The sequence below is a fragment of the Colius striatus genome, chromosome 5 (genome assembly GCF_028858725.1).
Source record: "Colius striatus isolate bColStr4 chromosome 5, bColStr4.1.hap1, whole genome shotgun sequence".
Taxonomy (NCBI): domain Eukaryota; kingdom Metazoa; phylum Chordata; class Aves; order Coliiformes; family Coliidae; genus Colius; species Colius striatus.
Genome location: NC_084763.1, coordinates 2,994,113 through 3,017,324, shown reverse-complemented (window position 1 = coordinate 3,017,324; position 23,212 = coordinate 2,994,113). Strand labels below are relative to the sequence as shown.

At 43.6% G+C, this 23,212-nt stretch overlaps 1 protein-coding gene across 3 annotated transcripts in view; it reads right to left on the bottom strand.

The window, feature by feature from the left end:
- The window catches only part of TPK1 (thiamin pyrophosphokinase 1), a 385,084-nt gene that overhangs the window by 153,597 nt on the left and 208,275 nt on the right, over positions 1-23,212 (bottom strand). The window lies entirely within an intron of this gene.

Here is a 23,212-nt window from a genome sequence, read left to right as displayed (position 1 = left end):
TTCAATTACATGGGGGACAAGGATTCAAGACCTGAAAAGGGCCCATCCTCCACATATGGGCATGCACTTGTCTGAACAAGTGGCAACTTGCATCTTAAACCTAACAATCTTCTCACTGAGACAAAAATGTCACAATAATGGCTCTAGAACGACCTGCATAAAAACTGGGGGGTGTGGGGGGAAACAGGAATGACTACACCTGTCTCCTATGACAAAGGTAATGCTGACTCTACTGCAGCTCCTGTACTGTTCCACAGACTTTGACACAAAACAGGTGGGTTAGGTCTGAGGTAATGTCTAAATTTGGGTATCTGGCCAGCCATTTCCCGTGGTGATTCACTGCCTCAGGCTTTTGCCAGGTTCCTCACCCATCCTGATGAATATAAACATCACGAGACAAACAGAATAAGCTTTGTTTGCACACTGTGCTCGGCTGGAAGCCTCTGCTTAGAACCACAGAATGGTTGGAAAAGACCTTTAAGATCATTGAGTCCAACCACACTTGAGGTTACAAGTGGAACTGGACTAATGTGACTCCTTTCACTTGGGCGTTTTTCTTACCTTCCCTCAGGGAGTTCAGCTCAAGTAGAGTTCACTAATGGTTCACTGCAGGATTGTGTAATAAGGGTCCTTAAATGAGCTATCTGGGCCATCAGTTCATTCTGTAGGTGTAAGGTACCTAAGCAAAACCCAGGACCTAAGCAACTACAGAACCTTTTCCCTCTCCTAGAGTTAAAAATTCAGCTCACCAGTTGAGACACTCTTTTTAACCAAAACTGCAGAAATATAATCTCCTGGCTTTGGGTACAGAACCTGCCTAAAGGATGCCTCCCAGGCCAAAGACAGTCCCAAGTTTTTCCTCCTGAGAACAGTGATTTTTGCATGTAGTCTCTCCCATTTTAAACAACCAAATGGTGAGATATGGGAAAAGAAAGATGAAAGAGTTGATTTTCTATCTGAATTACTTTAAGACAGCCAAAGCCTGTAAATGATCTCAGTGGACTTCACACAAGTGAAGCCTGGCCTGAGATCTCTTCACTTGGTCTTGTCATTATGATCAAAAACCAAAACAAATGAGGTATTACAAAAGAAATCAGTCTTCACTCAGCCTGGTACATGTCAGATAAGAGAGATTCTCCCAAGGACCTGAAGGTGCCTAAGTGCCGGGTCTATGATACCTGGATGCTATTCACATGGGTATGGGGCTACTATTTGGGATCTCAAATCAAACCAGTGGCCTTATATAACTGCAATTTCAAGCTGTGCCCCACATATTTGTTCTTATAATTGAGAACAAATAACAGTTTTTAAAACCCCAAAACCTTGGCAGCATTGTACAGGGTTTTTTTTAGAGAAGCTATTTATGAGGTACTGATTCTTTACCAGCAAGTTAATAACTTACACTGGAATGAAGCAAAGCCCCAGGTGCTTTAAGTAACTAGCAGGTAATTAACTGATTGGCTGCAGGCCAGTCAATTGTATTATTGCTACAGCTATGAACCAAGCCTTTCTTGATAAATGTAATGATATGTATTACCTGGAAGAACGTGTATCATTATTATCTGGAAGTGTTTAAGGAGATAGTCACCAATTCTAAACTTACAATTCAGATGGAAAATTCTCTATGAAAAGATAATAGGAACTGATTTTGTACAGTGCCTTTTATATTAGAGACAAAATTGCTTTACAGACAACAATTTGGCCAAAGTGCACCACAGCATCCATGTAGGCAAATCTATGGGTCTCTAGGGACTTTGCAGCAGCTCACACAAAGCCTCATTAATTATTTCAGTAGAAAGGGAAGGACCTAAACAAGATCAGGAGCTAAACAGATATCTTCTTCCAAGAAGTTTACAATTTAAACAGATGGGAAAAAACCTGAAAGAAAGGATGGAAAGTGAAGATGGAAAGTGACACAGAAGGATGGAGTGCTGATGGTCACACGTGGGTGAAAGGTAAGCTATCTTCCAGGGTGACCAAAATGGACACTGAGGCTTATAAAGGGAAGAATCACTTCAGTGGCCAGCCAGGAAACAGCAGGTCTTGCACACCACCTTCTCTTCTGACCCAAAGGTTATTATCCCACGGAGACCCCTTAGGTCTGTCAGGTGTACTGCACACGGAATACTCTCTAGCTTACGTATGTCAGAAAGCCTCAAGTCAGTAAAGACATTATCCAAAGGCTCTAGTTAATCCTGCCTCCATGAACCGAGTCAGACTAAGGAATGGTCATCCAAGGAACTTACTGAGCTCTGATGGGCCAGGAGGACCAGCACCTCCAGCAAAGATGCTGGGATACGCAACTGGGAGCAGTAGCTTTTTCAACCAGCACAACTGGAAGCAGAGGAGACTTGTGCCCTTGGCTGCCCTGCTTGGCTGGAGAGCCCCGAGGTATCACTTCATGCTTTTGTTATTAGAAGAGAAAACACTTCAGAGGCTGGGAGGATGTGAGGGCACTGCAGCACTCCACGTGAGTGCAGCATGACCACAAATTACCACTTCTCCAACCTGCAGATTCCGTGTAAGCTTTGCTCCTCGGAAATATCTCTGTCTGCCAAATCACCACCTTGTCTACCTGCCAAATTCCTTTAGGATGTAACTCATGTCATTCACTGAACCAGGAAATTGAAACATAACCAAAAAATGAACTGTTTCACTGTGATGCTCAGTGGACAAGTACAGAAGTGGGGGCTCAATGCCACTGCCAGTACCTGCTACCCAAGATACTGGGAGCAGTGTATGGTCACTCCAGTAGTGTTTGAAACTATGGCAAGGTAAATACCCTTCACCTCTGCTGAGGAAGGGTTACATCAAGAGCATATTATCAGCCTATGGTAGCTCTGAAAGAGTTTCTCAGAAGTGAACCTGCTTCTGCAGGGGGGTTGGACTAGATGATCTCTGAAGGTCCCTTCCAACCCCTACCATTCTATGATTCTATATGAATAAAGAAATCAAAGTCTGAGTATTGTCCTTTGTCTCTTCTGCTAAGAACCAGTGTACTATTTCCCTTTAGTGACTGCATTTGAGAGGCCAGTTTGAGGGTTAATTATTAGTGAATATTCTTACAAATATTATTTTAAAACAGCAACAACAAATAATGGAAACAACTTGTATTATATTTCTATTTACTCCTTTGGTAAATATAACCAACTTCTTTCCACTGTGAGACAGGACATGATCAGCACATCAAAGGCCTTGGCTCAGAGGTAACTAGTCCTGAAGCTTTTTGCAGAAGAGACACAAGTATTTTATTACACCTTCAACAGCCCTGCAAGTTCAGGTGGGGGAAAAGACTCTACAGAGCAGAGGGATCTCTTGCAGAGTCAGACGAGGGCATAAAAAGGGAATACATTTATACATAGACCAATACCTGGCAAAGAAAAGCACAACACTATTCTCCTTAATACTATTACTATTCTATTATTCCTTGCAACTAGCATTTTAATCTCCTTATTTCAAACAGATCTTGAAATTAATCCACGTTTTTGGCTCAACTCAAGTTTATGGCATCCCCCTCTTAACATACCTCAGTAGATTCCCTCTGTAATTTTACACAACTTCTTCTAGGTATGCAAGCTGTTTCCCTCGTTCATTTATTGATTCAGTAACCTGGTAACCATAATTAACCTGCCAGCATAATCTACACATAAGAGAACCCTGCTTAATTAATGACTTGGAGCACTGTCAGTAATATATATGTGGTAATATATGGCAGATATGCAGAGTGTTGCTTAGCTTGCTTGACACAGTTGGCTAACATGTTTTTGTCCCAGCATTAATAAAATATACCAGTTTCCAGCAATGCAATGCACAATCTGTATTTATGTGCTTTCTCTTTTCCTCCTTTTTTTCACCTGTAGAAACAAAAAAAGCCCCCATATTTAACAAAACCATGGCTTTGTATGGCTGCAGATTGCCAGCCAGGGGATTGAGCTGCATCTCAACCTATTCCCTTCCACCCATGGGTTTCTACCGGTGCTATCAGGACTGTATGTAACTACATCTCAAGGGTAGCACACCGCAGGCATCTCTCTTCTGGTCATCTGCACCTCTGTTTAGCAAATCACCTGCCAATTCAGAACAGTTCTCTGCTTTGCAGTTGGCTGCTGCTCTTGCTGAGAGGCCTTTTGACCATTTAAAAAACAGATCTATCCTTAATTTGCCTAAAACTGGAAAGGCTTAGCTCCTGTAACCACTACTTCGAATTTGCAGCAGTGCACAGGGCTTTAAAATAAGCACAAGGAAGAATGTCATCTGCTTTCAGGATGCTCTGCAGCTCACAATGAAATTAAAGAGACCAAAAGGTGTTTTCTGAGCTGCTGCTATAGGTGCACATTCGTGCAGCAGCATGAGCTGTCAGCCTGCTCTAGCAGGACTCAGCACTTGCTAGGATTGAGCCTGTTCTTAAGGATTTCAATTCCTCTTTTTTGTCTGCCATTGGTGATTTGCAACTTGTCAGGCATACTTCCAGCCCAGGAACAAATCTGAGTCTTACAAATGCTGCAAAGACATCAGTGGTTGCTAATCTTGAATTGTGTGTGTAGCCAAGAAAGGCCCACTAGCTACAAGTGTCTCATACCTGACTTCTACACCATGTGTACCACCCAAAGTAGGTCTCAAGTAAATGGATCACCAGCACCAGCACTAGAGGACTAATTCCACCCAGACTGGATTATGGATCTCAGATAAACTCTTGTACATCCAGCGAGGTAATTCCACGTTTCCTACAAAACTGCTGCACTTCTTTGATCGCTTGGCTTTGAGCTGTAAACAGCACAGAGCAGACACAGGATTCATTAAGCAATGAATGATGAGAATACACAGAAGGAAACAATGTGCTGATGAATTAGGAAACACTGTTCTTTTCTCAGTGCATCGATTCGATATCGAGCAAAATCCACACAGACAACACGTCTCTCTCCAAAGTTCATGAGGAAGGAAATGGGGCAAATGAGACAATTTCTCCCACAGACAAAAACTTCCTCTGAATTTTAGCCAAAACTGAAGTTACACAGCCATCCAAGCCAAATCTTACCTTAAAAAAACAACCTTAATGCTCACTTCAGGAAAAAATAATGAACAGGAATAAAAGAACAGCTCAACCCTTTCAAAAACAAATTCTCAAGTACCAAAAAACCACAAGTGGCAGCAAACAAAAGCCCCTGAGTATCAGTAAATACAGTGGGAGTCATGTGCTGTCAGACACAGAGGCAGGAGAGCAACTGTGTTTTCACTAGACTGAGTTCCTGGACTGTCTTCAGGTTCCCCTCCACGGAGAGTTCATTACGGTGATTCATATTCAAGGCTGCTGCATGTGGAGTAATCTCTTGTCAGCTGTTAGGTTTAATATTCGTACAACCCACACTTAGGATATGATTTTCTCTTCTCTTTCCTGTCATTCTCTCCCATTCTGTGAAGCCCAGGAGCTCTGGCACTCGCTGCCCATTGCTGCATCAGCCTCCACAAGCGGCAGCAGCCCCATGATGTGTCAACAGCAAAAGCCAGGAGGAAAGAGCCCAAGCTCAGTCACTTCGACTACAATCCAAGTGACCCTTTCATGATAAGGCTACGTGGCTTGATGCCACTGGGGGAAGGAGCAGGAAGAAATCTCTCTTTGTTTTGTCCTTTTTTTGCTCTCTTTGAAAAATGACAGCTAAAGCACTAACGTAACATTTAATCAGCTTCTCTTCTTGCCCAGAGCACACAGCTATTATTACCAGGCACCAGTAAAAAGACACTGATTAGGTCATACACCAAAACAAAACCCCAAAACCAGTGAGCTGGAGACATCCCAACCCAGCTGGATGAGTCCCTGTGTGCCCTGCTCTAGGTGCTGCTGCTCTGGCAGGGGGGTTGCACTGGATGAGCTTTCCAGGTCCCTTCCAGCCCTTGAGATTCTGTGAGGGAGAAATGCACTGAGGTGCATAATGTTAATCCTGTTTTTTTACTGATAAAATATTTGTTTTGAATGTCTTTAAAGAATACTTTGTCAAACCAAAGATCCTCACAAATGAAACAAGCTGCTGAAGCACAGGTGGGAGATCCCATTTGTGTCTTTAATTCTGTCTTTTCCCAAGGGAGAAGGAATCCAAGCTCTCTGCCATCATCTATTTGCATCTTCTGACACCTGGTCTCTCACACCAGAACTCTCCCAGGAACTGGCCTCCCCCCTCTTTCCACAGAGCCTTGGGCTGGATCCTGCTTTGCAGCCTGACATGCAAAGAGCCCAGGAGCTTGTGCCCCGTGGCCCTTCCCCAGAGGATAGCTGATCAGTAACCAAACACTGCCCACGTAACCCCTGATCACTGATGAAGGATCTCCAGTGTCACAAAACCACAGAATTAGTCTGGTTGAAAAGAGGAGAGGGGAAGTGCTTTGGTTTTGGTCTGTTGTTGCTGATTCAATGGCAGCAGCCCGCCTGTGATCACCACTCCCCCGCAAGCAGCACACGGGATGTAATACACAGAAAAAGGTGCTCAGCTATGCCTAGACAGCACAGAAGGAGAAATCATCTACTGCTACTAGCCACTGGCAAGGCTGTGCTCCTGATCACAGCCAGAGCCAGTGCTCCTGTCTCCTCGGCTTCCACTGAATAACATGTGTTAATAATTCAAGCCAACCTGCAAGTGTAAAGCAATGAGCACGATAAGTTCACGTCCTTCTCTGTGATTAAATAGTTTCACTTAATGAATTTATAGTTCCAATTTTGCTTGCCTAAATTGGACTTGCAGTAGCCTACAACTCACCTAAAAATTAACCACACACTTATTTTAAACAGCACAAAACCTTTGAATTCTCATGCTCTGAAAACACACACCGTTCCTCAGCAGCCCACAACCATTTCCACACAATCATTTCTATAGTAGATAGTAACAGGATAAGGGGTGATGGGATGAAGCTGGAACACAAAAGGTTCCACTTAAACATAAGAAAAAACTCATTCACTGTTTCAGTGAGGGAACCCTGGCACAGGCTGCCCAGAGGGGTTGTGGAGGCTCCTTCCTTGGAGGGCTTCAAGACCCACCTGGACACGTTCCTGTGTGACCTGATCTAGGTGACCCTGCTTCTGCAGGGGGGTTGGACTGGATGAGCTCTAAAGGTCCCTTCCAACCCTACCATTCTGTGATTCCATGATTTCCTATCACAGTCTAACAAATACTTTTGTGTGTCAAGGAGATCTCAGAACTCATAAAAGTCAGAAACTCCAGTTTTGTAAAAAGACAATTGGAGTATTAAAATGCATGAATTTCTGAACCAACCAAACATGCATTGACACCTTCTTCAAATTCTATCAACTAGTCAATAGAATAATCTTAGTCTAAAAGTTGTTTGGAAAGAAGTATCAGAAAGAGGGACAAACAAGAAAGGAGAGGAGGAAAAATCGAGATGGTAAATACAACTTCCTAATGTACATGGAACTGCTCTTTATAATGTACTTTCTAACAGTCAAGCTATGTACAGAGAGTCACAGAATCTCAAGGGCTGGAAGGGACCTGCAAAGCTCATCCAGTGCAACCCCCCTGCCAGAGCAGCACCACCTAGAGCAGGGCACACAGGAACTCATCCAGCTGGGGTTGGAATGTCTCCAGAGAAGGAGATTCCATACTCCATCTGGGCAGCCCCTTCAGAAAAACTGTTCAGGACATTATCAAACAAACAATAACAGTAAATTATTTAACACAGCATCAGAAGAAATGGTAAAAAAATAAAAGGAGTATTGCCTCTGACCCAAAAGCCCTGAGGTTTTAAGGGGCATTCTTTAAAGGCACCACAATCTAATTTCATTTGAGAAATGAGCACACCTTCTGAAAGTAAGTGAATACTTTGAACACTAAAAGTAAACCAGTGTCTTGAAACTGTCTAAATCTCTGGGAGCAGGTAATACCATCACTTCATTCATGACAGCTTCACCCCTTTGCATCTGACTGACCCCCACAACTTTTCCATTCTCTTCCATTGGGCAACAGTAACTACAGTGGAATTTTCCTCTAGAAATGGGAAATAGAAAATTAGCCATGAAGCAGACTTGATCTCCCCTGCTTTACTTTATATTGGCATATAGCCACAAGTACACCAATTTAAACCAGAACTCCTTCACAGAAGCAGTCCATTTGCACTGTGATTACTCTGGTACTGGCAACCACGCACAATTCCAGGCAGGAACTTGATCACTATTTTGGTGTTACAATATATGTCTCCTTTTAGGAGAAGGACGGTTTTAGCTATCTGCATCAAGACTAAACTTGATCCTCAAAATCTTCCTACACTAAAGCAATCTGAAATATACATAACATTTGGCTAGGCACTTTCTTTTTGCTAAATTTCCCAATGGTCAAAAAAGAAGGTGAGCTAATACAAGGCAGCCTACAGACACAAAAGATCAGATCCACACTATGATTTTGTCAAACTGGCTTTTTTTGTTATTCATATTTGGGAAAAAATCCTCAAAGCATAAGGATAAAATATGATATTTTCACTCTTAAAATAATACAGAGGGTGTGAATTAACATTTTCAAAAGAAATAATCACCAGTGACAAACATTTTTTGAATGTTTTTAGTTATCTTGATGAAATGATACACTAAATCATCACAAGACAGAAGGAAAGCTTATCTGGACGGGCAGAAGCAGCTACAAATCAGACTAGAAACTGGAATTCAGAGTGTAAAATGGGATGTGTCATCTGAATTCTCTTACATAATGCAAAAGCAACCCTGTTCTCTCTGAAAAACACAAATTAAAATCAATACCTGTATGCAAACAGGCTGGTTATGAATGAAGATGGCAGAACCTGTTCCATCAGTTCATGGAACCTGTCCATAAACTGATGAAGAAACACATGTGTTGATTTCAAAACCTCTCTTTAATGAGGCTATAAAAGAACCTGGAAATGAATTTTCCAAGTGCAAATGTTTGTAGGAGGCAACACAGAGTTTACTGAACAAAACCTGAGTGCGTGTTCTCAAGGGGAATAAACTTCTGCGCGCCGACGCTCCTCATCACGAGGCTGCAGACGGAATCAGAGGCTGCACTGATAACACCCAACCTGTGCATCATCCACAACGTGCCTGTGGGAAAAAACACCAGGCTGCAGCAATGTTCAAGGTGTCCTCTATTCCTCCGTCTGAGATAAGAAAAAAATCCACCCCTCTCTCTCTTTTGCTGAGAATTTTCAGTGTAAATTTGATATTCTGGTTCTCCTGAGGATAAGCACACAGCAGCTTTCCAAACGACACCACAGCTGAGCAAGATGAGCCATCAGCCCATCAGAGTCCTGAGATCATCCAGATCTAAGTCAACCCTAAGATAAGTAGATGCAAACCCAAAATGTTTTGTGTGCATGCTGTACGACGGCCCAATTCACCGCCTGCAGTTTTATGCAAAGCTAATGAGGACCTGAAAACCCAAAGGACAGCAGCAAAACCAAACTGTGAATTCATACATTTACTGGAGGTAAATACAGCCTTCCTGAAGATGTTTTGTTTTGTACAGGGATGTCTATAATGCAATGCCATGTTTTGGGGAAGATGAAGTTTGGATCTGATTTAGACAACCACCCAATCTGCAACCCATGTGATACCAGTAAAAGATCAGCTCTCTTTTGGCAGCCTGCACTCCCATGGAGAGTGCCAAGGTGCTAAAATGTAGCTGGGGTTTGAGGTTCTTCCAGAAGCAGATGTGACAGGAAAGGGAAATGAGAGGCTGCTGTTCACCTGCTGGCTCCAGGTAACCTGTCTGAAGTAATTAATTGCTAGATCTTCAATTGATGCAGAAATGATGCTTCTCTGCCTCTGAAATGGCACCATGGCAGCTCCCCAAGGCCTCCTCGAGGGAGAAGGCTTTAAAGGGAACACAGACAGTCTCATGGGGAACCTCAGCCCCCAACTTTGGGACTTGCAAGCTTCTAGACTCTTCAAATGTATGTTTAATAGCAGGTTTGTTCATGTCTGATTTCCAGTCACAAAGATGATCACTACACAGAAGATGATTTTTAACAGAACGACCGCTCCAGGCCTTAAATTTCACGGTGTGACAAAGACAAATCGCCCTGAAGGTGCCAAATGAAACAGCTTCTTCCTCTTGTTTTGGTTCATAGTTTTCATCCTGAAGAAGAAAGTCTGGGCTTAAGCATATATTAAAGTCTGAAGTTCAGAAGTGAATTCATGGAAACCAAGTAGAAACGCTGTGGTTTTTAAAATCACCTCCTAGCAAACTGTATTACATCCTCGTTTGAATCAATGCCAATATGGAAGCATTTTGCCACCCCAAAGCCAGACCATTTCATCTGTATTGAACCAAAATATCAGCCTCTTTCCTTGGGGCTCATTCTGGAAGTCTGCTTAAAGAATCCATCCCCAGAGAAACAAACAAGCAACACCCCCAAAACACACTCTTGTTCTAAGGGTAATGCATTTCACTTTGTATCTGCAGTTCTTTGTTCTCAAAAGGGTTCAATGAAAAAAAAATCAAGCCCAAAGAAACACACAGCTGTGAATCTTACTACAGCAAGTGTTCTTTTTCAGTGTTGCCACTTAATTGGAAATGATCACCCTGCTAAACTCGCCATAGAAACACAGCTTATGAGGGTTGGAGAAAAAAATGATCCTAAGTATATCTAATGCATCTTTATTTTTAACAGTCCCCAAAAATATCAATATTCTGTTTAAGTTACAAGCTCTGTCCATAATAAACACTTCATTACCAGGAACAGAAAATATTACACAAGACAGGATGCCCAAATGTGATCTGAGTCACTGCACCAACCTCACGCTGTGCAATCTGCCAGATCATAGAATCACAGAATGGTAGGGGTTGGAAGGGACCTTTAGAGATCATCCAGCCCAACCCCCCTGCAGAAGCAGGGTCACCTAGATCAGGTCACACAGGAACGTGTCCAGGTGGGTCTTGAAGCCCTCCAAGGAAGGAGCCTCCACACCCTCCCTGGGCAGCCTGTGCCAGGGCTCCCTCACTGAAACACTGAAACAGTTTGTTCTTATGTTTAAAGGGAACTCTTTGTGTTCCAGCTTCATCCCATCACCCCTTGTCCTGTTGCTGGCTATTATAGAAAAGAGGGATGTCCCAACCTCCTGACACCCACCCTTTAGATATTTATAAATGTTAATAAGATCCCCCCTCAGTCTCCTCTTCTCCAGACTAAACAGCCCCAGTTCCTGCAGCCTTTCCTTGTATGAAAGATGTTCCAGTCCCCTGATCATCTTGGTGGCCCTGCACTGGCCTCTCTCCAGCACTTCCCTGTCCCTCTTGAGCTGAGGAGCCCAGAACTGGACACAGGACTCCAGATGAGGCCTCACCAGGGCAGAGCAGAGGGGGAGCAGAACCTCCCTTGCCCTGCTGCCCACACTCTTCTTGATGCATCCCAGGCTGCCATTGGCTTCTTGCCCACGAGGGCACGTTGCTGGCTCATGGTCAGTTTATTATCAACCAGCACTGCCAGGTCTCTCTCTGCAGAGCTGCTCTCCAGCAGGTCACCCCCAGCCTGTCCTGGTGCAGGGAGTTGTTCCTTCCCACATGCAGGACTGTGCTGGAGATTCCAGATGAGTGCACAACGTGTTCATTTCAAGTGGTGTGTTTCTGCACTTGGCCTGGTTTAGATCAGTATTGTCACTGAAAAGCTGATAAAATGTTTTAAAAAACCCTTTTTCCTTGTTTAATCTGGATTTCATCTTCCATTAGCCCCTGGGAGCCTATATTATTATTACCTGTTGGGCTTTGAAGCGTGGGAGTTATACAGAAGTCAGTCTTTTCACATGGCTCTTACTGCCCTGTTTTAAAAGAAGAGAATGACTCTTTCCCAGACACTCAGCTCTCTCTCCATCTCCTTCTGTTCATCTGACCAGGTCCTCTGCTAGCTCCCCTTAGTCCAGATGTGGGAATTCCCAGACCAGAGCCTTCCATCTCCCACATTAGAGCTAAAAAAACTGAGAAAAACATCACCAAAAAAACCCTGCAAACAAAGCACAAGACGAGCAGCACGTATCAGTGTGTGTAAGGGAAGACTTTCCTCAGTTCACCTAAATTATTTATCTCCTCCCTGCTTTTTACTGGTTTACTTCCCAATGTCTGCGTTGGTCACACATTAGCTGAGACACTCCAGGTCAAGTTCAACCAGCCTCCCTCAGCAATGTGTGTTTAGAGCAGGATCCTCTCACTTCAGAGGTCTAGTAAAAAGGAAAACAACTTCTCTGGCTCTTGAATTGATAAGACATGACTAAGCCACCTGGGCAGATAGCTGCGTGGCTGCAGTGCAAAGCTCAACACGGGGGAACTGTTCTCCCTAGCAAGGGACAGGAATGGAGATGCCCTGGTTCCACACGTGACACTGTCACACAGAGCTGGACAGACATCTCTGAACCCTCGATTCACAAGATGCCACATGGTACATTTGGATCATACAGGCAACGAGCATCATTTTGTCAGTAAAGAAACAGATCTGCTGTTGCCCAGGTGAAAGTGAGCATTATCAAGTCACAGCTCAACCTATCAATAGTCCCCTGGCAGAGAAAGAGTTTCAGAACTGTGGTTTAACAGCTAGCCTTCTCCTCTCAGAAACACTTGATATTGTTGCTCTTTTAGCAAACCAAAATCAATAGCTGTGAACAGCAGAAGTAGGTTAAACTATGCTTCATGTGATTAAATCCTCCTGTAGCCAATCCCAACCCCAGCTCCTACAGCTGTCAAAGGCTTATCTAGAGGCACATAAAATGGTATTTGCTTTAAGCTGGTTTTTGAGAGGTTCCTGCAGGCAGATGGTCCTCACCCTCTGACAAGGTCTCTGATTTCAGTGAAGCCATCTGCACTGAGCAGAGCTCCACTCCTCAAGCATCGGGATTCAAACCTATTCATGTCTATTACTCTGTCCGAACACAAGGTGCCTGTGGCAGTTTGAGCCCTAATGCTGTGCATCTTGGCTTTGCCTCTCTTCACTGTCTGTCTCTGTCCCTTATAGCTCCCTCCCTGCCATCTCATCTATTGCAGCTTTCAGGTGCACACATCATCTCATCAATTTAGAGTGACACAAATACCCTCTCTGTCAGCCTCACTTTTCCTTCCACGAGCACCAAGAAAACTCACCTCCTCTTCCTCACCTACTGTCTCCATTCTCCCCTACTACTGATCCCCAGCCCCACTGCCTCCCATCTCAGGATCTGCTTTATGAACCACACAGTTACTTTACTTGACTTCAAACTTATCAATTGTGGGAGCAAAGTAGAGAGTGTAAAGCAGTAGAGCATGAACTTTCCAGGGTTTTGTACAAAGACAAGAGGACGGGTTCTTATAAAATAAAGGACAAAGGGGAGCAGTCATGCAATTTCTTGTTTAAATGCTATTTCTCCTTTCATGTTATTTCCATCTAAAGAGATATTTCCTTCCTTACACAGCTTAATTTGCCAGGGCATTCCCAGTCCCTTCTGAAGAGGAACAGGACCACCCATTCGACAATGAAATGATGCAACACACATTTGGGAACAAAACAGAAGTAAAAAGGAGAACTGTCAAACCACTCTTCTGGTAAAAAGAAGAATACTAAGGAAAAAAGCACCTGTGTAAGAGGAGATAATGAAATGTAACTGTACAGAAAAATGTTAAAGAACCTACAAATAATTACAGCTACCACTGAAATGATTATTGCAGTCTGTGAGAGACCTGCTGCAAGCTTTAATAATAGTTTGGAACATCAGTCATTTTGCCCTTGCTGAAACACATTTTTGATAATGCAATAGTAACATCTCAGGAATGATATTAAGTTCCTACTTTGTATTAGAGTAGAATTGTATTAGCATGGTACAGTACGTGTACCCCTGCTGGGATTACTTGCATGCTGGAAAAAACAATGTTATTTTTCTATTACTGAAATAAGTTATCTATTTTGACAGTGGAAAATATATTTCCCTGAATTATAAACTAACAAAATCTTTCATCTAAGAGGATATCACGGAAATTTCTCTCCTGGTGTACTTTCAATTCCTAGCCAGCAGCGATGCTGCTAATTCTTTTTTGCACACGCTCATTTGATTTGTGGCATACCTGTGAGCCCATACACTAAAGGTAGCACGTCCAGTCCAATTACTCCCACTCAATCCTTGACCAAACTATTGGGAAATCTATCTGAGGAAAGAACAAAAGATTGTGACTGGCAGAGCTACACCTTTCTGAACACAACTCAAGGTGTCCCCCTTCCAGGATTTCTCTTGACCCAGTCTTTGCATTCTGTTGCCCACACTCTAACAAAGTGTGTCCCAAACCAGCTGGGAGGGAGGGATGGGGAATCTGAGTTAGGTTTATACTCAAACACATCTGTACTTTACCAACATCATTTTCTAAAGTGCTCATCCTCATTCTAACGTCTCAGTTTCAGTTTCAGCAGTGAGATCACTGGCTTCCTTTCACACAGGTGAGTTACCTTGAACCTTCTCCAGCTAGTCCTAACCCATCCATTTCTTGTCAGGGAATGGAAGAAAAATGAAAAGAGGAAAAGAGATGGGAGTCACCTTGTCTGACAAAATCCGCCTCTGGTACAAGGTGCAAACAGTTCCAGATGTGAATTAGGGAGGTTATCCCAGACCAGCTGCTCACTGATGGATTGAGCCCATCGTTAGCAAACACTGGTGCTTCTGCAAGATCCACCTGTTAGCCACACAATTGATTAAAACTAAAATGTAGGTTTCCAAATATTCATCCTAATCTGCATTGCTGACTGGGATGTAATGTACAGTGTCTTTGGTATCAGTTCTGAGGCTGAGCAAAGCACTTCCCCACGCTGCAGCCACACATCACACCACACCTGCGGAGTACAGAAGCTTCGATAAAAAGACATTAAATTCTCATGTAGGTGGTGCAAAAAGCAGCATGGGTATCAAGCTTGGGACTGGCCTCATGTGGCTTCCAACTGCTGCCCTGAGGGGCCTTTTTTTTTTCTTGAGTGATAACAGACTCAGGAAGAAGATAGGGAACATGGGTGTATTTGAGAAAGGCTACCAGTGATCAAGTGAGGTGCAGAAAATTACACCTTTGAGCTAAGAACTACCTTTCTGTCAAGTCTGCCCGTGGCAGCAGGTGTCACTGTAAGGCAGAGGTACAGCAGTTTCTAAATTACTGAGACACAGACAAGAGCAGAAGCAGGCAAAGATGCTTTGTGGTAAGGACATGGAAATTCCTGACAGCTGGTAGCTACACACACGTTTCGTGCAAAGCATGTTGGTTGCAAACATGATCAAACAGCAGACTGCTAGTATGCACCTGCTTGAAATAAAAGGTATGGAAACTTACTCCTGAGGTAAGAGCTTGCATAACAGCATTCATGATGTGTAGTTTTCTATTTACTTACTGAGTGCTCTGTCCTCTTCCACACATTGAAGAGTTTACTGCTCTTCAGTGCTCACAGAACTCCATGCAGCACTTAGTTATCCACCTCTGGAGCAAGGCTCATTGATGATTCCTCTGGGAACAGCTGGGAACTACCCAAAATGGTTCTTGCCATGGGCCTTTTAGGACTAAACTCATAGAGAAATGTCTGTTACTCTAGTGTCCAGCCATCCCAGGTAACGGATACTGCATCTTCTGGGGAGCAGCGGCGGGCGGGTTACACCCAGCACTGAACAAGGGCCAGAAAGCGTCTTTCTTCTGCTCTTCACTTGTGTGTCACTGCAGCCAGAGGCTGGTATTACAGAGCACCAATTCTGACCTGTTTCAGGTCCCTAAGGATTCTGTAACATGTTTCCTTCCATATTGCCTGGAAATTGCAGAGGCTGGTGTCTCCATGTGAGGAGAAGGGTTTCACCCTGCTGTCAAGGAGTCTCTCCCTTCTGCTCTTTCATGCCTTAAATATTAGCCTTCAGTTACCACTGACAAAAAAGCCACTTTCTGCTACAGCATTGAGCCATTTTCCAAAGAAACTGCCATAGAAATTGAAACTTGTCTTCTGCTACAAAGGCTGAAAAAGCAAAGGAAGCAGTTTAAACAAAGGCAAAGCTAGAAAAAATGCCAATTTAGTAGCCCAGAGACTGCTAGAACAATGGTGCCATAATTTACTCAGATGGAAAAGAGGGCTGGTCCTGCTTAAAAGTAGATCCTACAAGGTCTTGACTTGCCCTAATAGCTAAAACCGTGGATAGCAAAGTCAGTGCTCTTACTACCAGGACTAAAAACTACTACTAGAGGTGCTCATATAGTTAAAAATATAAGAAGAGCCCTCACAAAGCAAATTTACATTCTAATAAGAAAAGGTCATGAGGAGACTTGACACTGGTACCAGGGCAAACCCTGAGTGTGCTGAGTACTTGCACTGCCTGCAGCCAGACAGAAGATGCACGTCAGCACAACTGCTAAGCAAACTCTGAGGAAAAAGGGTTTCTCCTGGCCAGTGTCCAGGCATTGCCTGGCAGCAGCAAGGTAAAACAGCTTCTCATGGAGGAATCCCCTTAAAGCAGCAGGCAGAGCAGACCTCCAGGTTTTCCTTTAACCAAAATAAAACACTTCTGTGGCAAAGGTCTTATGCTGGCCTCTCTGAAGAGCCTGGAACACAGACACACAGTCACTCCTCCTCCCGAGAGGCACTGTGCTATCATCTCACACCCTCACCATGCCATGGTGGTAGTTAACATCAGCAGCACACAGCAAACTGCCAGCTAGGGGAACTTGGGTTCTCCTTGCTTATTTTTCCCCATCGCACAGGCACTTCCCAGAAGCCACAGCAGATCTGGGTTCTGAACAAGCAGGGGGGTATAAGCAGCACACCGGGGCACTGCAGGGCATCAGCTAAGCCAGTTACCTCACTACACCTTTTCCTCTCATCATTAGTCTTTTTTTTCCAATAGGAACAGGACAAGGTCGAAGAATTTTTGTGCTTCCAGGGGCTGGCACATTGTCGGCCCTCTCCAGACACTACCACAATGAAAACAAGACAATGCAGAGAGAAAACGGACAACATTGTCTCTACAGAACACACCATACCCAGTGGAAGCAACCTGTAGGTTGCTAATGCCAGTCCCTGGTGCAGCAGCTCTCTGTTACTTATGTCTGAGCAACATCTAACAAAATACAGCCTCTGGGGGAGAAACTCATCCTCTCCTTCTGTTCCTCTATGCATTCAAGACCTTTTCACGTTTACCAGCTGGGCAAAGATCCTGAGCTGTGATCAGAAATAGAGGTGCCAAGATGATGCACTTTGCTGTGGACTGGCCCCATCCTGTGGCTGATCAGCTTAGGCAGGTGGTAGCAGGCTCGGTGGACAACTCCTGCCACAGTTTTGCCCAGGAGTACTTGGTCTGTGACCCGAGGAAGGTGGTGTAACCATGCCAGGGGTGGGCTCAGGCAAAGCGGGCACAGCCAGAGCACTGCAGACAATGCTCACACTTGGGGAACTGGCCACCTCGCTCCTACGTCCACCTCAGCAGGCAGAAGTCAAGACCAACCTCTGAAAATAGAGCCTGAACCAGGGGAAACAGAAGAGCAGCTCATACACCTGTGCTGTGAAGCAGCGTTAGAGGAAGAAAGAAAACCCCACAGACAGCAGTCAGGGAAGAGTAAGGTTGCATGTAGAGTGTTTTACTTCACATCAAGCATAACATCACCTTAGGCACCAATTTTGGTTAAAACTTGGATTTTGACTGTCTTCATACTTTCTGACAAAAGATGATAGAATTGCATGGCCTGTTCAGATTTGATTTTCCTTGGATTTAAGCAATGGGTTTTTGTACACATAGCAGGAACATGTTGCTTGTGCTGTTCCTGGGATTGGGGAAAGCTGTTTTGAAAACATATTTAGTGGTAAAACCAGAAACCGTTTTCAAACCGAGTGCTTGTGTTTTAAAAGGCATGGCTTTTCTCAGATGGTTGTGCTGAGCTAGGGAAATGCAATCCCAAAGTAAGAGAAGAAGGAGAGTATACTGTGTGCAATGAGAAAGAAAGGATCACTGCTCAAAATATTCAGTGTATTAGTGCAGTTGAAACACTTCTGTTGCTTGGAGTATTAAAGCATGTGAAATTTCCACCTAGGCTTTTTTACCTGTTTCCACTATTGTGTGGTGACATTAAACTGCTCTTTTTAGTAGTTCTTGTCACTGTAAAATATTTTTATTCTCTCCTTTTGTTTAGCTCCATGGACTGTTTTAAAACCAGTTAAAGCTTTAAGCTATTGAATGGCAAAGCAGCCCTAAAAGCAAAATGTCAGTAGAACAGAAGACTTTCAGCTTCAGTCGGTGTGAATCCACACAGCTACAGCTATTCAAAACCCCACTGCAGAGCCACATGTGCTCTGTGTGTTCATACTGAACGCCATCAGCTCTCGGTTTTGAGCCATCCTGTTATCACATTGAAATCCAAACGAGTTTTATCAAAGACAGAACATTCAAACCAACAGCAGACAGATGGAAAGTCCATAAACACGTATCTCCAAGATACCTGGAAAGCCATGTGGGTAAAATTCAGGAGGTCAAGCAGGATACAAGAGGCTACTGAACCATGTCTTTGTTTCCACCAAACCATCTTAAAATGGATATTGAAAAAATAACCATTCACCTCAACTCTGTTTGTGTAGCAAAAAGCTGCTGTGTCCCTGATGGCTTGAAGATCAAAGTGTGGTCCTCAGTGTCATCCCTGGTATCGTCTTTAGTGAGGTTTTCACACTATTTATGTTCAATTGAGATCAGTTACTTCAGCTGCAACTCCTGCACGTATTCATTAGTTTTCCCAGCAAGCATATACTCCTTTTGCTTAGTATTAACTCAAATCAAATGCTTTTCTCACAGAACTGTTACGTTTCATGTCCTAACCACGCCACGTAAATGGCCTCGTCAGCCAGAAGTCAAGATGCACCAGAAATCAGCGCTTCAGACAAGCATTTTTGAGATGTTACACACTGAGACATTTCTTTTTAGCCTTTAAACCACATTAGATACCACACCTCAGGCTCAAATACAACATTAGTAAAAGCAGCAAGTTCTCATAACACTGGAAGTGATTAGAAAATAAAAATACCTGTTCCAAATTTCTTGGAGAAACTTTGTTTTGCTTTTCAACTTAAACTCAGCAATGAAAAACAGATTAGAGGATACACTTTGTGCTATTTTCACTGCAAAGCCAAACAGCAATCTGGGGAAAGAGCCTGGATCAAGCATCAACCAACATTTCCAGCTTCTTCTGATAAAGGAAGCTATAGAATTGTTTGCAGGGTCTGAAGGGATAAAGGAGAAGCGAAATTCACCTGCTCCCATCACCCCTCCATTAGAATGCAAATACTTTGTAAACCTCAAATTACACACATGTAAACCCTGTTCTACTCCTAGTTCTCACAGCAGCATCTCTGAGCACTTTCCATGCCCTAACATTCAGCTCACCTTGGATCTCTCTTGCCAACCTACTCTTGATGTATAGAAGGAAAATACACGTTTCAATCCCTCTCCTACTAATCAAACAAAAAGACATCATTTAATCCCAAGTCTGCACCAAGAGTAACAGTAAAACACACACAGAGGAAGCCCAAGGAAAGAGTTTTAGTTTTGTTTGGATTTCCTTCCTCCTTTAACTTGAGGGTGACCAATAAACTCCACTTTCCTCTGCCATTTGAGAGTTATGTGGTAATCCCAAACACATGAAAGTAAATTGTTCACCCCATCTCCTCCGTGCTCTCTGCATTTATGGTGGTTTTAACTTTGCTACTCATCAAGAGCGACGGAGAATGAAGCCCAAATGCAGCAAAGTCAGCATTAACTAATAAAAGGAAATCTCATCACAGAAGGAAAGAAGTTATCAGCAAACTTAAAACCTGTCTGAGATGAACACACAAATTCAGCTCCCAGCAGCCCTGCAGCGCATTCAAAGCAAATGCCCTCAAGGAGTACTCAACTTGGAAAAGGGGGTGATGGAAGAAGTGAGGAGAAATAAATAAGGCAGGAGAAGCTCTGTGTGCACATTTATGTACATCAGCTTTTCTTATTAGCACAGTGACTTGACAAGGCTGTTCCCCAGCTTTAACACGTTATTGCTTGTGGGTTTTTTCATGTACAGTCTTCAGCAGGGCTTCCAAAGCATTAAGCAAGGAAAGGATTTGGAGCACATCTATGAGGAACAGCTGAGGGATCTGGGGCTGTTGAGCCTGGAGAAAAGAAGGCTCAGGGGAGACCTTCTCACTCTCTACAGCTACCTGAGAGGAAGCTGTAGTGAGGTGGAGTTTGGTCTCTGTTCCCAAGTAACAAGAACTAGAACAAGAGGAAACAGCCTCACGTTTCACCAGGGGAGGTTCAGGCTGGATGGAGGAGGAATTTCTTTGCGTAGGGTTGTCAGGCACTGGAAGGGGCTGCCCAGGGACGTGCTGGAGTCACCATCCCTGGAGGGGTTTCAGAGGATGGATGCTGCACTGAGGGAAATGGGCTGGTGGGTGATAGGGCTGGGACAAAGGCTCCATCAGCTTAAAGGGCTCTTCCAGCTGAAATGATTCTATGAGTCTAAGAAAATCCAGACAAGTTTAGCAGTCACAAATTACTTTCAAAGTGGAAGAAGAGGGAGATCTTTCTTTCACAGCTCATACACATCTACAGCATATTGTATTTTATTATCACCTGTATCTGCTCCTTTCATTCCACTATCTCTTTCTTTGGCAGGATAAGTCTTTTGACTCTACTAGAATCACTATGGACTGTCTGAAAACAACAACCAAACAGAAACCCCACCAAACTAAGCTCTGCTGGTTTTATTTATGTACATAAAATAGATTCCATGCACATTAACATTGTACATACACTATCAAGTTAAAGATTTTTAGCATTCTTTCTAACAAGATAAGAAACTCTTGTAACTTAGGTAAACTTCCTTGGGAAGCAGAGAAACAATATTTACTGTCAACATGCTATCTGTTCAACAGCAGATGTCATTGCAGAAGTATTTGGATTCATATGTTAGGTATATGGAACCTGAGATCAACTGTGGTAAAATGCAAGGTAATAGGTTATGCCAAGTTATTTGAAGAACGTCACTACAGCAATATTTATTTATGAGGCAGTAAAACAAGGAGGGGGGGAAGCTCTCAAGTGAAAGTTCTGCTCTTTCAACAATGTTTCCAACAAACACTTTTGATTTATACATATTCAGCAGGCTGGTTGAACTCCTCGAGCTTCTCATGATGTTCTTAAAAAGCACTTTATTCCATCTGTCTGAAGAGCACCTCAGCGCACGCTGCTGGGTCATAGTTTTTCATCCAACAACACCCCCAAGTCCTTCTCCTCAGGGCTGCTCTCACTCCACTCATTCTCCAGCCTGAATTTGTGCTTGGGATGGTCCTGACCCTCATGCAGGACCTTGCCCCTTGTTGAACTTCATGAGGTTTGCAGAGACCCTGCCCAGGTGCCTCTGGATGCCCTCCCTTCCCTCACACATTGACTACACCACACAGCTCGGTGTCGCTGACACCAAGGGAAATACATAGACATAGGAAACATCTGTTATAAAGGTCAATAAAAACCCAAGAATGAACAGAGCTACAGGAGATGCTGGCTTAAAAGCAGGTATTTTTTAATAAGCCTGCTTAGGAAACTGAGTGGTTGTTCTAGTTAAAAAAATGAATACCACCACCACACCTTCTCCAAACAAACCCCAGCAAGCTGAAAGCTTTGCCACCCAGCCCAACGGGATGTTCTCAGTGAGCACCAACGGCAAGGGAAACACAGCACGGTCCTAAAGCATCACTCAGCCTTTCCTGCTTCTGCTGCTGCAACCACATGGGTACTCTGCTGCTGGCACTCTGTGATGGAGTGTGCTTGCGTGTCTTTTCCATTCTTTTGCTTCCCTTCCCTCCTCTCCCTCCCCTTCATTCAATTTTGTGCGGCGCTGGTTTTGTTTGTTTGTATGAGCACAGAGCAAGTGAACTGAGCCCAGTCGTCAATTAAACCAAAGTCAATTTGGAGAGAAGTACAGGAGGTTAATTAACTGCTAATGATTTTGGCATTTGTTTAGGTTAGTCCCTTAACTTAATTTATTGATGTGACAGTATATCAATGTGCCATGATTTATACAAGACACTTGAAAAGCAAAAAGGCTGGCCATGCAACATTCATAGTTGCACGCTAGAAATATATCGAAGTGTAATAACAATTGAAAGGAATACTCCCCAATCACAAACATTGGTGTCACACCTGAAACAACATGTCTGAGAAGAACTGCTCTGAGAACCAAGCCAAGCTTAACAGAGCCACAGAGTATTCTCTGCTGCTAGCAAGGTGTTCCTGAACAAGGGGTTGGAAACTAGGTGCCAGTGAAGTCACTTCATGTCCAATCAATCTATGATTCTATATCCTGAAGCAGTTTTGTCATAGCTGCAGGTAACACTGAAAATAAGGGGCATGCAAAGTGGACACAGATGTGAATGAAGGCTACTCTTACAATGAGTACAAGGCAAGCTATGGCACAGACACACAACCCAGGAGATTTACTGCAGGTTAACTTTTGTATAAGAAATTAAAGGCAACTGTGGCAACGGCATGAGAAGAGAAATAAAGACCTGATTCTCAAGCACTTCCAGCCACGGGTCAATCTCTCAGGCTGAAGAACTTGAACACAGTTGGGTCAGGTTCCTGAGAAGCACAAGTACAAATCACAGCGTGAGTCAGGGAAGCCGCTTCCTCCTGCCGAGGCGGGAAGGCAAAGCAGCACGGCTCTGATGGAAACCTGAATGTTGGCCTTGTGTAGCATTCAGGATTTTGAACAGAAGCAAATAGTAACATCTATGAGGGTTTTTCCCATCCCCTAAAAGAAGAGAGGTACTTGCTTACCAATGTAGGACATGCACCTTCTGCCCACAGAGGTCAATGTTGAGACGAACAGCTATCAAGCTGCTGCTCAACACCACAGGGTGAGAAGGAATCATGCTGCCATTCGTCTGCATACTGAGACCTTAATTAGGCTGCTAAACAAGAGCTTTTTGGGATTCCAGCAGGAAATGGCGGTGCATGTGAAAGTCTCCTATGTTAAGGGTCATGCATGAGGGATACAGGAGGTAGAGAACACACACAGACCATTTTTTGCTCTAGCAGTGATAGTGCAACTCCACGTTTTAACTTCTAAAAGAACAACCGTCAGTCATGAACCATCCCATAGCCAGGGTGTTTGGAACAAAGGAAAAAAAGCCTGGCACATTTTCAGCAAACAATCTGCAGTGCAAATGCAGAATTCAGGGTAAGAAAGACTGAGATAGCAATCAGCAT